Source organism: Podarcis bocagei (assembly GCF_964188305.1).
Source record: "Podarcis bocagei genome assembly, chromosome: Z".
NCBI lineage: Eukaryota > Metazoa > Chordata > Lepidosauria > Squamata > Lacertidae > Podarcis > Podarcis bocagei.
The window spans coordinates 4010393-4024422 of NC_138140.1; the positions used below are offsets into that span (position 1 = coordinate 4010393).

Here is a 14030-nt window from a genome sequence, read left to right on the forward strand (position 1 = left end):
GAAGGTGGGAGTGGAAGTGGTCTGGATCACCAAACTTCATTTGCAAATTAGGTTTGGATCAGGAGTCCATATCCTGGCCAATTCCACTTAAAAGTCCTGTGTTTAGTTGCCTTTAATTACCTCTGCACTTTTCAAGTTTTGGAGAGGGAAGCAGGCGGATGAAGGGACTGGCTTTGTTAGAGGATTGTCTCAATGCAGGGCAAAGCTCAGTTAAGCCGCTTCTTAAATACAGCTAGAACGACAACATAGTTGTGTGAACCTCCCAGAGCTACCTGACTCTATCCAAGTGCCCGATCTTTCCAGAAACTGGTCTTAACATCACTAAGAGGATTGGAGAGGAATTAAGGCTGAAAGGACAGAACACCAAAGCTGAAAGGTCCCAGAGCAGGATTGGCTGTAGTAAATTCTACCCCCGGCAGCTGTGCCCTGTGGACTGCTGTTTCCCTGATGGCTGGTGCCAAGAGACACCATGGCAGGCATCTGATGAGGGCCCATAGCCCACCAGGCCCCACTGCATCTATCCCCCTTTTCCATGTGGTGGGACCAGCAGAATGCCTGATCTGGCCATGGTGATGCATGCCTTCGTTACATGCCCTTGTAGGAGTACTGTGACATGAGCTATGTGGGGTCACCTTTGCAAAGGGTTTGGCAGGTTCTGCTAGTCAAGTATGCTGCAGCCATACTGCTGACTGGGGCCAGTTACAGGGAAGATGTTACTCCTCTGTTAAAACAACTTCACTGGCTACTGTCCATTTCTGGGCGCCATTCAAAGTGCTGGTTATGACCTTTAAAGCCCTATGAGGCTTGGGACCAGGCCACTTGAACAATCATCTCTCCCTGCCCAAATCTGCCCAGATGCTAAGATCCTTGGGTGAACACCTTTCCTTGGTGCCATCAGCATCAGAGCCATGTTGTGGTGGTGACATGAGAGAGGGGCTTTTCTGTAGCTGCTCCCAGATAGAGGAATTCCCTCCCATCAGAGGTTAGGCTGGCTCCCTCCTTGTTATCCTTCTGCTGGCAGGCTAAGAGCTTCCTTTTCAGACAGGCCTTTGGAGATGAAGGTGCAGGTGATGATGGCCACTGGGCAGCTGTTAGGACAAACCATACATTAACCACATGGTTCTAAATGTGTTTGATATATTCTTTTCAACTAGCTTGTTGTCATTACATTGTATTTTATAATTACATTTCAAAATGTTGGGAGCCGTCTTGAATCCCAGCTTGGGAGAAAAGCAGGACATAAATACACTGAAAGAATAAACGGAAGACATGGCCTGCTTGCTTCACTGGCTCTCTGACTGGCAGTGAGCAGGAAAAGCAACCGCTGGGGAAGAGACGAGCTCTCTGAGGGGAGGTGGCCCATGAGGGGTGCCTAGCGCAAGGGCCCTCTGAAAACTAGAGCTGGACCTGGTCATCCTTGTTCCAGGAACCAGGCAGTGTGGCAGCCACCTCAAGTGGCGGATGCTGGGAGGACAAGGAACAGCAACAAGATTTTGTAGGACAAAGCTGAAAGTGCTATGTGACCTGCCCTGAACTCACGAAGACAGGCTGCTGCCCTTGGGTCTGGTAAAGAAGGCTATCCCACCACAGTGTTGATGCAACTGCCAGTCTGCACTACTTCTATATGTGGAATGGGAGGGTGCCATTTCATACTTTGCTTCAGGCAGCAAAATGTATTGATCCAGCCCTGCAAGGACCATTCATGTCAGGCACAGCAAGGACAGGATCTATTTGCTTGCCTTTTCACTAAATAGCTGCCCCCTGCCATTTCTGGAGCTCTTTGGTGACAGCATGACCGGTGACTGGGAGCGGCCGCCGAGACCACATAACACTGGTCTTGAAAGACCTGCATTGGCTCCCAGTACGTTTCTGAGCACAATTCAAAGTCTTGGTGCTGACCTTTAAAGCCCTAAACGGCCTCGGTCCAGTATACCTGAAAGAGCGTCTCCACCCCCATCATTCTGCCCAGACACTGAGGTCCAGCTCCGAGGGCCTTCTGGCGGTTCCCTCATTGCGAGAAGTAAGGTTACAGGGAACCAGGCAGAGGGCCTTCTCGGTAGTGGCGCCCTCCCTGTGGAACGCCCTCCCACCAGATGTCAAAGAGAAGAACAACTACCAGACTTTTAGAAGACATCTGAAGGCAGCCCTGTTTCGGGAAGCTTTTAATGTTTGATGTATTACGGTATTTTAATATTTTTGTTGGAAGCCGCCCAGAGTGGCTGGGGAAGCCCAGCCAGATGGGCGAGGTATAAATAATAAATTGTTGTTGTTGTTGTTGTTGTTGTTGTTGTTGTTGTTGTTGTTGTTGTTGTTGTGTCTGTGTTTTCCTCTGGAACCAAGCCAAGATCAAAACTGAAGGCATTTGTGCTCAGGTCCTGAGAACAGGATGCTGGACCAGATGACCCATTGGCCTGATCCAGCAGGTTCTTCTTGTGTTCTTTGCTTAGCACTTGAACCCAGTACTCCAGAATCCACAGACCCACAGAGGTCACTTGGCTTAGTGGAGCAAGAACGGCCACCACCCAGCCTCAGCTCCCTGGAATTTAAGGCTGTTTCTTGCAAGAACTTGCGTCAAATGCAACTTGGAATCAAAAGGGAGCGGGATGAATGCCTACGCATCCTGGCCTTGGTGAGTTCAGCTGAGGCCACAACAGCTGCTTGTGAGCCCTCCCTCCAGCAGGGGAAATGGGCAGTCAAACGGTTCCCTCTCTTGCATGAAATACCCCAAGGAGAAAACTTCAGGGATTTAATGGGACCAGTTGCTGCTCTTGTGCGGTGACAAATGAGAAGCCCATCCTCAGCTCAGCTCCAAAACGATATTGTAGAGCTGAGAAAGGCATGGAAAAGGGCAGAGCAAAAAGGGAGCAACTTCCCTATGAGGAACGCTTATGATGTTCAGAGTTTGTTTGGAAGAAAATGTGGGTATGGTAGAGGTTTCTAAGATTATGCATAGGTTTGAAATAAGTGGATAGAGAAAGGTTTTCCATCCTGATAACGCTAGAAGCACATGGGGACCTCAAAAGACGGCTGAATGTTAGCAGACTAGGAACAGGTGGAAAGAAGATACGCATCTCAAGATAGGGTGGGAGAGAGGGTTTCTCTGAAATCCTGGAGAGCTACTACTAGGCCTGGGCGATGTCAGCTTTCCAACAGCCAACAGCGTATCACCAGCCAAACATCACAATCTGGCAATCTGGTGATACACTGTGATGTTGAAAGGGAGGAAGAAACAAGCTACATTGGTCCCAGCCCTACAAGGCGCTGGGTTGAAATCACCACTGTTCCCGCTGAGCAAACTAAGGTGGCTTCATCCTGGCGCCTCGCAAGGCCGGGACCGATGCAGCTTGATCCTCCCACTGGGAGCTTCACCCTCCCAGGTGAAGGCAGCCACACAGCAGTAGCCAAGAGCTCCGTTCACAAGGCTGCCTCTGCCTTCCCAAGGGCAGAGGAAGAGGTGCCCCACCTGTGATATGACGGCAGCTGAGGCAGCTGTTCGCACAGTGGCTGTTATGTACTGAGTTGAATAGGATCCAAAATGCAGCAGTCTGACTGGTCCTAGAACAATGCAGCAGTCTGATTGGTCCACAGGAGCCACCCAATCCAGCTCCAGGTGGAAGTGAATCCACAACCTGATTGGCCTACAGGAGAATCCCGAAATTAGCCAATCATGTGCAGCCCATTGTGTAAATAATGTATATAAAGCAGATATTTTGGGGAAACTTCCATTCCTCCTCACTACTATGAGCTGAATAAAGAGCATGAAATCCACTCTCGACTCCGAGTATATTTCAGTGGCCTTGGGCCACTGCCGCCTTGGCATGGGCAGACAGGCTGCCTCTTCCTCCTGGGAACAAGCTACACAGGCCCTGGCCCCAATATACCTTGTTCCTCCCTCAGTTGTATGATGACCAGGGCGTGATGGTGGTTTCACACAGCACTATATTGCTCCTGAGTCCCTCTGCCTCCAGCACCCAGTTGCAGCTTGTTTTTCCCTCAGCGCACTGGGCTCTGGTGGCAGAGGGGACTCAGGAGCAATGGCAGTTTCACTCGCAATATAGTGCCAGGTGAAACAGCCATCATAACAGTCCTGACCTGAGTGATGTATCACCCGGGTCTAGCTACTAGCAGTCAGTGCAGACAATATTGAGCTAGATGGCACAATTGTCTGACTTGTTTATAAGGCTAGAGTAACAAGACTAGAACATGGGTGTTATGTATTGAGTTGAATAGGAACCAGAATGCAGCAGTCTGATTGGTCCTAGAACAATGCAGCAGTATGATTGGTCTGCAGGAGCCACCCAATCCAGCTCCAGATGGAAGTGAATCCGCAACCTGATTGGCCTACAGGAGAATTCTGGAATTAGCCAATCACGTGCAGCCCATTGTGTAAATAATGTATATAAAGCAGATACTTTGAGGGGACTCCAGGGTTCAAATCACAGGAAGCATGTGATATAGGAAATTGCCTTACACTCAGTCAGACACCATGCTCAGTACTGTCTGCACTGACTGGCAGCAGCTCCCTGGGGTTCCAGACAGGGAATCTTTCCCAGCCCTCCCTGGAGGTGCTGCTGGGGACTGAAGCTGTGACCGTCTGTGTGCACAGCAGATGTTTTGTCACTGAGCTACAGCTCTTCCCCTAAAGCCTGCTCCTTCTCCATGAACAGAGGACAAATCCTGTTCCTTTCACATTTTACTTTTACAGTGGTACCTCGGGATGAGAACGGGATTCGTTCCGGAGCCCTGTTCACATCCTGAATAGAATGTAAGGTCGCGTTTCACTGCTTCTGCGCATGCGCGTGATGTCATTTTGAGCATCTGCGCATGCACGAGCAGCAAAACCCGGAAGTAACACGCTCTGTTAATTCTGGGTTGTCGCAGAGCGCAACCCGAAAATACTTATCCTGAAGCATATTTATCCCAAGTTATGACTATAATTTACCCAAAACAATCTGTCCTTTAAATCTACACATTTCCAAATTTTGTGAAGAACTCCTCCAACAACAACAACATAGTGCATACTACAAGAAACGTGCACTAAGACGCTGCTGAGTTTCTACGAGAGCTTAAAAACAAACAAATCACAAACTGATGCAGAAATATGATGGTCTCAGTTTAAGACTTGGGCACTTCGAGATAGTGAGCAACTGAAAGTGACAGGTTCTTCCATCCCGTTGGCCTAAACTGCTCATAAACAGTTGCACTGAAGCAACGTTTAGCGTTACTGGTCCCCGGGTGACGCATATTTTGACTCAGCATTGGGTGTTTTTTTGTTGTTCCCAGCTTCCCTTGGGAATGGGGAGGAAGCTTGGAGCACACGGATCTAGATGCACATGTTTCCGCTGGCCCTTCCTGTCCTGCTCGGCCCTCCTCCCATCTGTTTCCCTGAAATGTTCCCGAATGGCGGGAACATGAAGGAACACCTTGCAGTGCGGAAAAGGGTGGTTGGTGAAGATGACTGAAAATAACTCACCGGATCCTGGGGTCAGGAGCCAGACAAGCCCTCCATTCACGCTTGCTGGGGCCAAATGGTGGCTGCTCTCAGCCCCACTACACCTCATCACGGACTAATTTCTTCGCAGGGAAGTAGGTTATGGCTAAACATCAGGAAGAGCTTCCTTCACAGTAAAAGCTGCTCAGCTGGGGAACATGGGTGGTTGAGAGGTTTCTTTTACTGGGGCACTGTGGTTGCAAGATCCCTGGTTTTCATCAGGGGGTGGATTAGACTGCAGTACTTCCAAGGCCCCTCCCCATCCTATGATTATATATAAAGACTATACTATGAGAACAAGAGGTGATTTGTTTACGTCCGGCAACAAAGGTTGGCACAGTTGTGCCTTTTAAAAACAGCAACCATTGCATCCTTGATCCAGAGCCTCTTGACCACATGCTTCACAGGCATGGGACAAGCACAAGTGTGGATGAGCATTAATCTTCACGCCCAATACCACTTTTTGCTTTGAATGGAGCTGAACACTCAGATGGAAGCAAGGGATGTCTGCTTCCAGGGAACAGGGAAACACTAGGCACTAAAGCTGCAAAAGCAACTTTTGAAATGCGGTTGAAATTGGAGAGATCCCTGCCCATCAGAAAGCCAAGTGGACACGGACAGTTTGTCAGGCACAAATGCACCTGATGTTTAAATATTAAAGATTGCACCATCTTATCTTTCTTAGAAGATAAATATACCGGTCAGTTTTTATGATTACAGTGGTACCTCGGGTTACATACACTTCAGGTTACAGACTCCGCTAACCCAGAAATAGTGCTTCAGGTTAAGAACTTTGCTTCAGGATGAAAACAGAAATCGTGCTCCAGCGACGCGGCAGCAGCGGGAGGCCCCATTAGCTAAAGTGATGCTTCAGGTTAAGAACAGTTTCAGGTTAAGTACGGACCTCCGGAACGAATTAAGTACTTAACCTGAGGTACCATTATACTACAGCAATAACACCCAGATCATATCTTTTGACTTTGGGATTCTTAAAATATACATGCCCATGTCTAAAAAACAAACAAATTCAAATCAAATATTTGAGCACAGGGTTATAGTTTAGGATGCAGGTGGCGCTGTGGTCTGAGCCTCAGAGGGTCGACGGTTTGAATCCCCGCGATGGGGTGAGCTCCCGTTGCTCTGTCCCAGCTCCTGCCAACCTAGCAGTTCAAAAGCATACCAGTGCAAGTAGATAAATAGGTACCGCTGCGGCAGGAAGGCGTTTCCGTGTGCTCTGGTTTCCATCATGGTGTCCTGTTGCGCCAGAAGCAGTTTAGTCATGCTGACCATATGACCCGGAAAGCACAAACACTGGCTTCCTTGGCCTGAAAGCAAGATGAGCGCTCCACCCAGTCACCTTTGACTGGACCTAACTGTCCAGGGGTCCTTTACCTTTTACTTTAGTCTAGGGTAGCCATGTGTCCTATTTTGCAAAGGACAGTCCTAGGAAAGGCTGTTGAATCAAAATCAATTTTAAGGCTAAAGAACCGACAGCAGGAGGAGATTTGCCCATCAACCATTGGCATCTGAGGGACAGCACATTCAGCAGGTACTCTTCCCCACTAGGGTGAGATGTGTTGTATTCCTATTTAAACTTCCTATACATTACCATATGCACATTATAGCTTCTAATCTAGCTACCTCCTCTGTGAGCAGATACCGAGGGCAGATTGCCACCTTGCCAAGTCACTGCTTCCGGGCAAGATCCTTCCTGTGAACTCTTGACAGTGCACCTATTTGCAAACTTCTCACACAGAATTAATGTGAGAATGGCTTGGTGGGCTGCCCAGTACACTGTAGTTTCGGAGCGTTGAATGCACAACACAAGCTCATGACGGGGCTGGGAAAAACATACTGGAGGTGGCTGTGATTGCCAGCTTCAAACAGGGTGATTTTCACAGGATTGACTCTCAGATATGGGCTTTCTGAAGCACCATTTAATTTGGAGCCTCCTCTTTCAGAGCCTGCCAGCTGTCTGGTGGGGGGAATTTGTTTCACACGCTGCAAGGACAGCAACTGGGGAGAACCATGAGAAAAATTCCAGGGCAGGAGGGAGTGAGGGCTCCAGGCAGGAAATTGGGAGCATGAGAGCAACTGGGGAACAGAATTTAAGACGGTCTTAAGGAACTCCCTGTAAAGGCACAAGGCCCCTCAGCTTGTGAAATGCAACAGTTACATCTTAAGTACCAGTGAGCCCCCCCCCCCCCGCCAACTTGGACTTCCACTCAGTTGCCACAAGGGAAGAATGAAAATACTATAAATAACCCTTTCCGTCTCCTAACTGTAAGCAGATGTCTTTGGCTGTGACTTCATCCTGAGATGAGGCCGGCTTGTGGCAATGTTCAGGGAGTCATGCGAATGAATGGCCCGTGGGATTCTTGAATGAAACTAAACTTTCTCTCTCTTTTTTCCCCCCAGCCGGTCAAAGTGCCTGGGATAAATTCCAGTACTCTGTTTGGAAGGAGGCTCTGCAGCCTGGGAGCACCACTTGGCCAAGTTGTTATGGCCCTGCCTGGGCCCTTTTAGAAGCTCAGGTGTGGAGCTGGGCAAGGATGTGAAAGCCTGTGCAGTTTTCTGAGAGCTCTTCCATATTTGAACTGAAGTGGCAGGGATTGGGGGAGAGCCATCGGGTTTTAAGTGTGAGAACACCTGGTTAGGAGGGAGTGTGTTGGTTGGGGGGGGGAGTGAAAAGAGAGGCTGACTGGGACTCCTTTGTTTCCTTTCCTTCCAAAACGAATGCAACAAGTGAAAGCTGGGGGGTGGGGGTGTGTGAACCTAATGTTAAGCTTGCTCAAAGTAGTCCCACTGAAATGAATGGGCATGAATAAAGGCTCGTCCATGCTTCTTTTTGTGCCATGTTTCTAAGCACAGGTCTGAGCCTTCCAGGTCTGCATCCAAGCAGGGGGGTTTTGCTCCAGAATAGGGAAAAAATTGTTTTACTGCTAATTCGGAGCAAATAGCAATTGGGTTTCCCGCAGACTGCCATTTGCTACGATTCAGTGGTAAAAAAAAAAAGCAGCAGCTCAGACATGGAAAGCCCAGACCTGTGCCTAGAAAGCACAGAGCAAAGGTAAATTTGGATGTGTGATGCATGACAGCGAAACGTGGAAGGCATTTTTCAGCTGCAATGAGACAGCCTAAATGAAGCTGTTTCATTGGAAAAATCAGGGAGATGGGTGCATATTTTTTCTGTACTGCTCTAAGCTGCCTTGGGTTGACTATGCCACAAAAAGCAGCCTATTATTGTGTATATAAATTAAAAGTAAATAAATAAAAATAAACCTGCATTTTAAGAAGTTGTGCATGATCCATCTCTGAAAGCCATTTTCTGGTTGGAGGTGTAGATTACAACTGCAAGTGGAATAGACCACTTGCCCCAGGATACTGTTTGAAGCTTAGACCTCTTTCTTCTCGTACCTAATAACTTGTCAGGGGCCTCTGTCCCTCCCTTGGAATTGAGACCTCTCCATCAGGCAGGAGTGTGATCGAGGTCCCAGCTGAGGAAAGACTCCACCTTTAAACCCTGGTGGCAGATCCATATTCAAGCACTCCCGCTTTTACAAAGCACTGCACAACTAATGCTTAATGAATCTTACAGAAAACAAGAGATGAACTGTAGCTGAGAATCATAGAGCAATTTTGCCATGCTAGAAAGTTCCTACCTAGAGAAATTATCTGCCATAATGACTTGGCAAAAATGGAAGAAACCTCTTGTGAGAAAGTTTTGTGAGAAAGGCTGTGTAGCGATTGCAGTAATTTAGAGACATTTCCTTACAGGAAGCATTGGGATGGGAGTTTTGAGACGAACCCTAGAGAGTCCGGGTGAGAGGGTTGTATGTAGCTGCTAACTGATAACATCACTGTGTTTAGTCTTGTCTTCAAGAATAAGAGATGCCAAGATTAAGAGAAAGTGCCTATGTCCAAAAGATTCCCCATATTCCAAGAACATATCTCAATATTGTTCCTGGAGAACAGCCTTTTGTTTTGCAAACATTTCGCTCAGGGGTGGGGTACCCATGGCCTTCCACAACGCCTATAATCTCTGACCACTGGCCATGCTGGCTGGGGGCGTTCATGCAATCCTCACAACAACGCTGTAAATCAGGTTAGCACATTTCAGACAAAAAAGGCAGTGTTCAGTGTCACTCATGAAGGGGACTAACTTAAAAAACAAAATATCTGTAACTTAAAAAACAAACAAACCCAATGTGCGTATCTTTTGATTACAGAGGGTAAACTGGATTTAGCCAAGTGGAGGTTTAACTTTCAAGTTTCACTCTCCCTCCTGCATCTTTCAAATAGCAACCTACAGACTCTTAGCTCTCTCTTGCCCTTCACAACCGATCTCTTTCTTTCTCTGACTCAGACTCGTGTATTTTTTAAAAAAAGCTTGAAGCACACAGACACACACATACAGATTCTTCAGCCACTCAGCCGTTGGTGGAAGGGAAACCCCAAACGGTCTTGAGATGAAAAGGTGGGTCAGTTCCCCAGCCCAACATCAGCACATTTCTTTATCAAGCCTTAAGGTTATGGAAGAGGGAAAGGGAGAAAGAGAGAGAGAAAGCTGCCCTTAAGGGTGCCAGCAGCACAAACTGTCAAAGGAAAAGCACAAATATATCCCCCTAGACGCTGGGAAAGGACGGGCGGTTGGGCTGCAAGGAGGAGGTCAAGTCAGAGAAAGAGGAGCAGGGAAAGGAAAAGGTTAACGTTCTTGTGAGTGATTTTTCAAAATCAAATTACCAGCACTGGGGAGGGAGGTGAATTGGGCAGTGGCACTAGGGAACTGGGTGAGTCAGCGAGCTTTAACTGGAACCAACTGCCAAATACCTGCTATCTGCTGTGGATAAAAATACCCCTGAGATAGCCCTGATCTGGTTCAGAGTCCCCAGAACCAGCTTAAAAAGATATTGCCCATAAGGGCTAGATACAGTGTTACCTCGGGTTAAGAACTTAATTTGTTCTGGAGGTCTGTTCCTAACCTGAAACAGTTCTTAACCTGAAGCACCACTTTAGCTAATGGGGCCTCCCACTGCCACTGGGCCACCGGAGCACGATTTTTATTCTCATCCTGAAGCAAAGTTCTTAACCTGAGGTAATATTTCTGGGTTAGCGGAGTCTATAACCTGAAGCGTACGTAACCTGAAGCGTATGTAACCCAAGGTACCACTGTACTGGAATATAATCAAATCTAGTTCGGCCTTTAACCTCAGAAGTTTATTTATTAATTGACATTTATATCCCGCCCTTCCCAGATAGTTTTGCAAACTATAGAGATGTGCACCTATCCCCTTGCATGGGCAATTAAAAGTGGCCTGGAATTCCACCTGACCATGCCTTTAAAACATTCCCATAACACTATGATGCAGCCATGGCTTCACCAAAAGAATCCTGGAAATGGTAGATCGTTAAGAATGCTGTGAACTGTGGCTCTGTGAAGGGTCCCCTAATAACTCTCAGCACCCTTAACAAACTACAGTTCCCAGGACTGGTTTTTCTGGTTTTTCCATCTGGAGGGGCACCCTTGTGCCATAGCCCCAAAAAAACTTGTGACAGAACAACAGCAACAACCTAGAACATTTGTGGTATGAAAAGTTACAGGATTTTGGTAGGAAATGACAGGGCATGCACTGATTGGAAATGAAGCAGTCTATCAACCCCCAAACCTCTGCGTGTGCAAGCACAAAAGTCGGATCGATCTAGCGCAATACTATCATGATGAGCACAAACCATCACAAATGCACAACAGAAGGACATCTGGAGGTTCCATTAAATTGAGAGCGTTTAGTAAAACCCTCTTTCGCCTTTGTACCAACCATCTTCAGAAACATTCTGATGCCCTGCTCCTGCTACAGCTTCCCCCATGTGATGTGGCTGAAAAGCCATTGATGGACTATATGGAACTTGCCGAACTGACCGGGAGACTCCAAGACCAGAGGGAAGAGACGGTGGAAGAAGACTGGAAGAAGTTTAAGGAATATTTGAAAAAATATGTTAATATCTAAACCTTAGAATAGCTTTGGAAGTGGATATAGGCTGTAGCGTTAGAAGTAGAAGATAGGGTATTTTAAAATAGTATTATTTGTAAGTGATAAAATGTGAAGTTATTTTAAATATGATAAAAAAGATGGTTAGAAATTATGATATATGTAAACTGCTAAAGATGAAGTAAAATGAAAATCAGATAGGTGGGACTTGGGGAAGCTCACCTAACAATGTTTAGGAAAATAAGGATATGACAAGAATTTGTGCGTATTGTTTGTCTTTTCTGTGTTTTTTATTTGTGTTATAAAATCAATAATTTTTTTTTGGGGGGGGGAGAAAAACCATTGAGTAGCTAAAGAAAGCTACTCATTACACACAAGTGTGCGCAGCAAAACTCCCACAGTCCCCTTCCTTCAAGGAACAGCTGACTTAGAACTGAGAAGAGGTGCTGGCGTGGGAAGAATGAGTGCTTAACCCTTTTGCTTAATACTTTTCCTTTCTGCCATCTTCCTGCTGCAATTCCCCCTCCCCCACACTGAAGTACAATACCTGTGTTTACCTTCACAGGGTTCCAGATGTTGTATTTGCAATTATTCATGTAGTTCAGTTCTCAGTTACGGTAAACCACGAGCTAAGCGTCAGCTCTTCATATTCAATATGGAAATACATAACAATACTGGCCTACTTTACAGAGAGGGCTGTTGTAAAGATTAATACTGAGACAAGATAAAGACGAAGTTATTGGGTCACTGGGGAGAAATATACCATGAGTTGACTCCAGGTTTAGGGTTGTAGCAAATGTCAATCCTATTCAGAGTAGATCCACAGAAGTTAATGCACATAGCAAGTATTGGATACAGTGCAAAGTTGTACTTAGCACAGATCTACTGAAACCAATGGGATTTAAGGTAATAATGAATAGGTCTTAGATAGGAGTGAGAGTAGCTCAGTCAGTACAGCATGAGACCCTTAATCTCAGAGTTGTGGGTTTGAACCCCACATTGGGCAAAAGATTCCAGCATTGAACTAGACCCTTGTGGTTCCTTCCAACTCTACAATTCTTGATTCATCCCCATGTAAATTTTAAATGTACAGTATTGCACTTTATGGCGACACTGCTGCTTCGCACAGATCTTATCTGATGATGGTGTGAAGATAAGCTGGCTAAGGAGGAAACAGTATACCTCCCTTCAGGGCAGGATCTTAGTTTAACTTAATGACTTTCTGCCCCTGTTTCTAGGAAGTCTGTACTTCCTCAAAAACTTAGTAGAGAATCTAAACCGGGGGGGGGGGCAAGTTGGCACTCCTGGATACCACAGAAACTAGGCAATACCCTCCGCTACTCAACCTTATTTAGCAGGGTGAGTTTGGATGTCCTTAAGGGGCCACAAAAAAACCAAGAGCCACTCTCACCTGGCCCAGCATGAACTGAGAATCCAATAACAACTACAGATCTAACAGCTTCCTCAGCCCATAGGTTGTAATAGATCTTTGGGAGGAAAACTCAGCTATATGGTAGTGCGCAAAATCCTACATGGGAACATTGCTCAGCTATGCACGCTGCTCACTAACATCAGCCCAACATGCAGCTAAAACTGGTGTGCAAAAGATTAGCTGACTCACAAATGCACCTCACTCCATCTTTCACTGCTTTATTACTCAGCAGCTTGATGACTCCAGTGTACAAACTGTCTCTGCTGGAAAAAGAAATGGCTGTGAGCCAGTGAAATGTTAGCTGCATGACAGGAGTCCTATTGGAGTGGGTGGATGAAGTTAGTGGCTGTTAGCTCAGGTCCCACTACTTTTCATGGGACATAGAAGTGGCAAATTTCATCTGGATTGCATGAGAATTCTACCTGTGGTGAATGATCCACAATGACTCCGCCCACACATAAGTCACTTAATGCTACATATTTAACAGTTACATTTAGGCATGACCCAGGCTGGATCTAGACCAGGGGTGGGCAACCTAAGGCCCGTGGGCTGGATGCGGCCCAATCGCCTTCTCAATCCGGCCCGCCGATGGTCCAGGAAGCAGTGTGTTTTTACATGAGTAGAATGTGTCCTTTTATTTAAAATGCATCTCTGGGTTATTTGTGGGGCCTGCCTGGTGTTTTACATGAGTAGAATCTGTGCTTTTGTTTAAAATGCATCTCTGGGTTATTTGTGGTGCGCAGAAATTCATTCATTGCCCCCCCCAAATATAGTCCGGCCCCCCACAAGGTCTGAGGGACGGTGGACCAGCCCCCTGCTGAAAAAGTTTGCTGACCCCTGATCTAGACACATGAAAGAAGCATTTCAGTGAAACACATTGTAAATATAAATAGGGAAATCTGGTAGGGAAAGATGGGACTCCACAGTGCCATCTGGTGGCACAGTGTTCTATCGTATATACAACACATATAAATCGCTACGATAACTGCTTTTGTTTCTGATGTTTTTCATCTGTTTTATATTTGTTTTATGGTTCTCTTTTGGAGGCTGCCTTGGAAATCTCGATTAATAAAATTATGTTATTGTTTTTTAAATGGCTTTTTCTTTACTAATCCATCTG

The 14030-nt window shown here is 46.5% G+C and overlaps 1 protein-coding gene and 1 long non-coding RNA gene across 3 annotated transcripts in view; one reads left to right on the forward strand and one right to left on the reverse strand.

Moving 5' to 3' along the window:
• Window positions 1-14030, reverse strand: part of SH2D3C (SH2 domain containing 3C) — a 78163-nt gene that overhangs the window by 51681 nt on the left and 12452 nt on the right. The gene's annotated exons all lie outside the window — the stretch shown is intronic.
• Window positions 9702-11802, forward strand: LOC308579110. The gene is made up of 2 exons (XR_014004294.1): window positions 9702-9968; window positions 11317-11802. It is a non-coding gene; the product is annotated as an uncharacterized lncRNA (long non-coding RNA).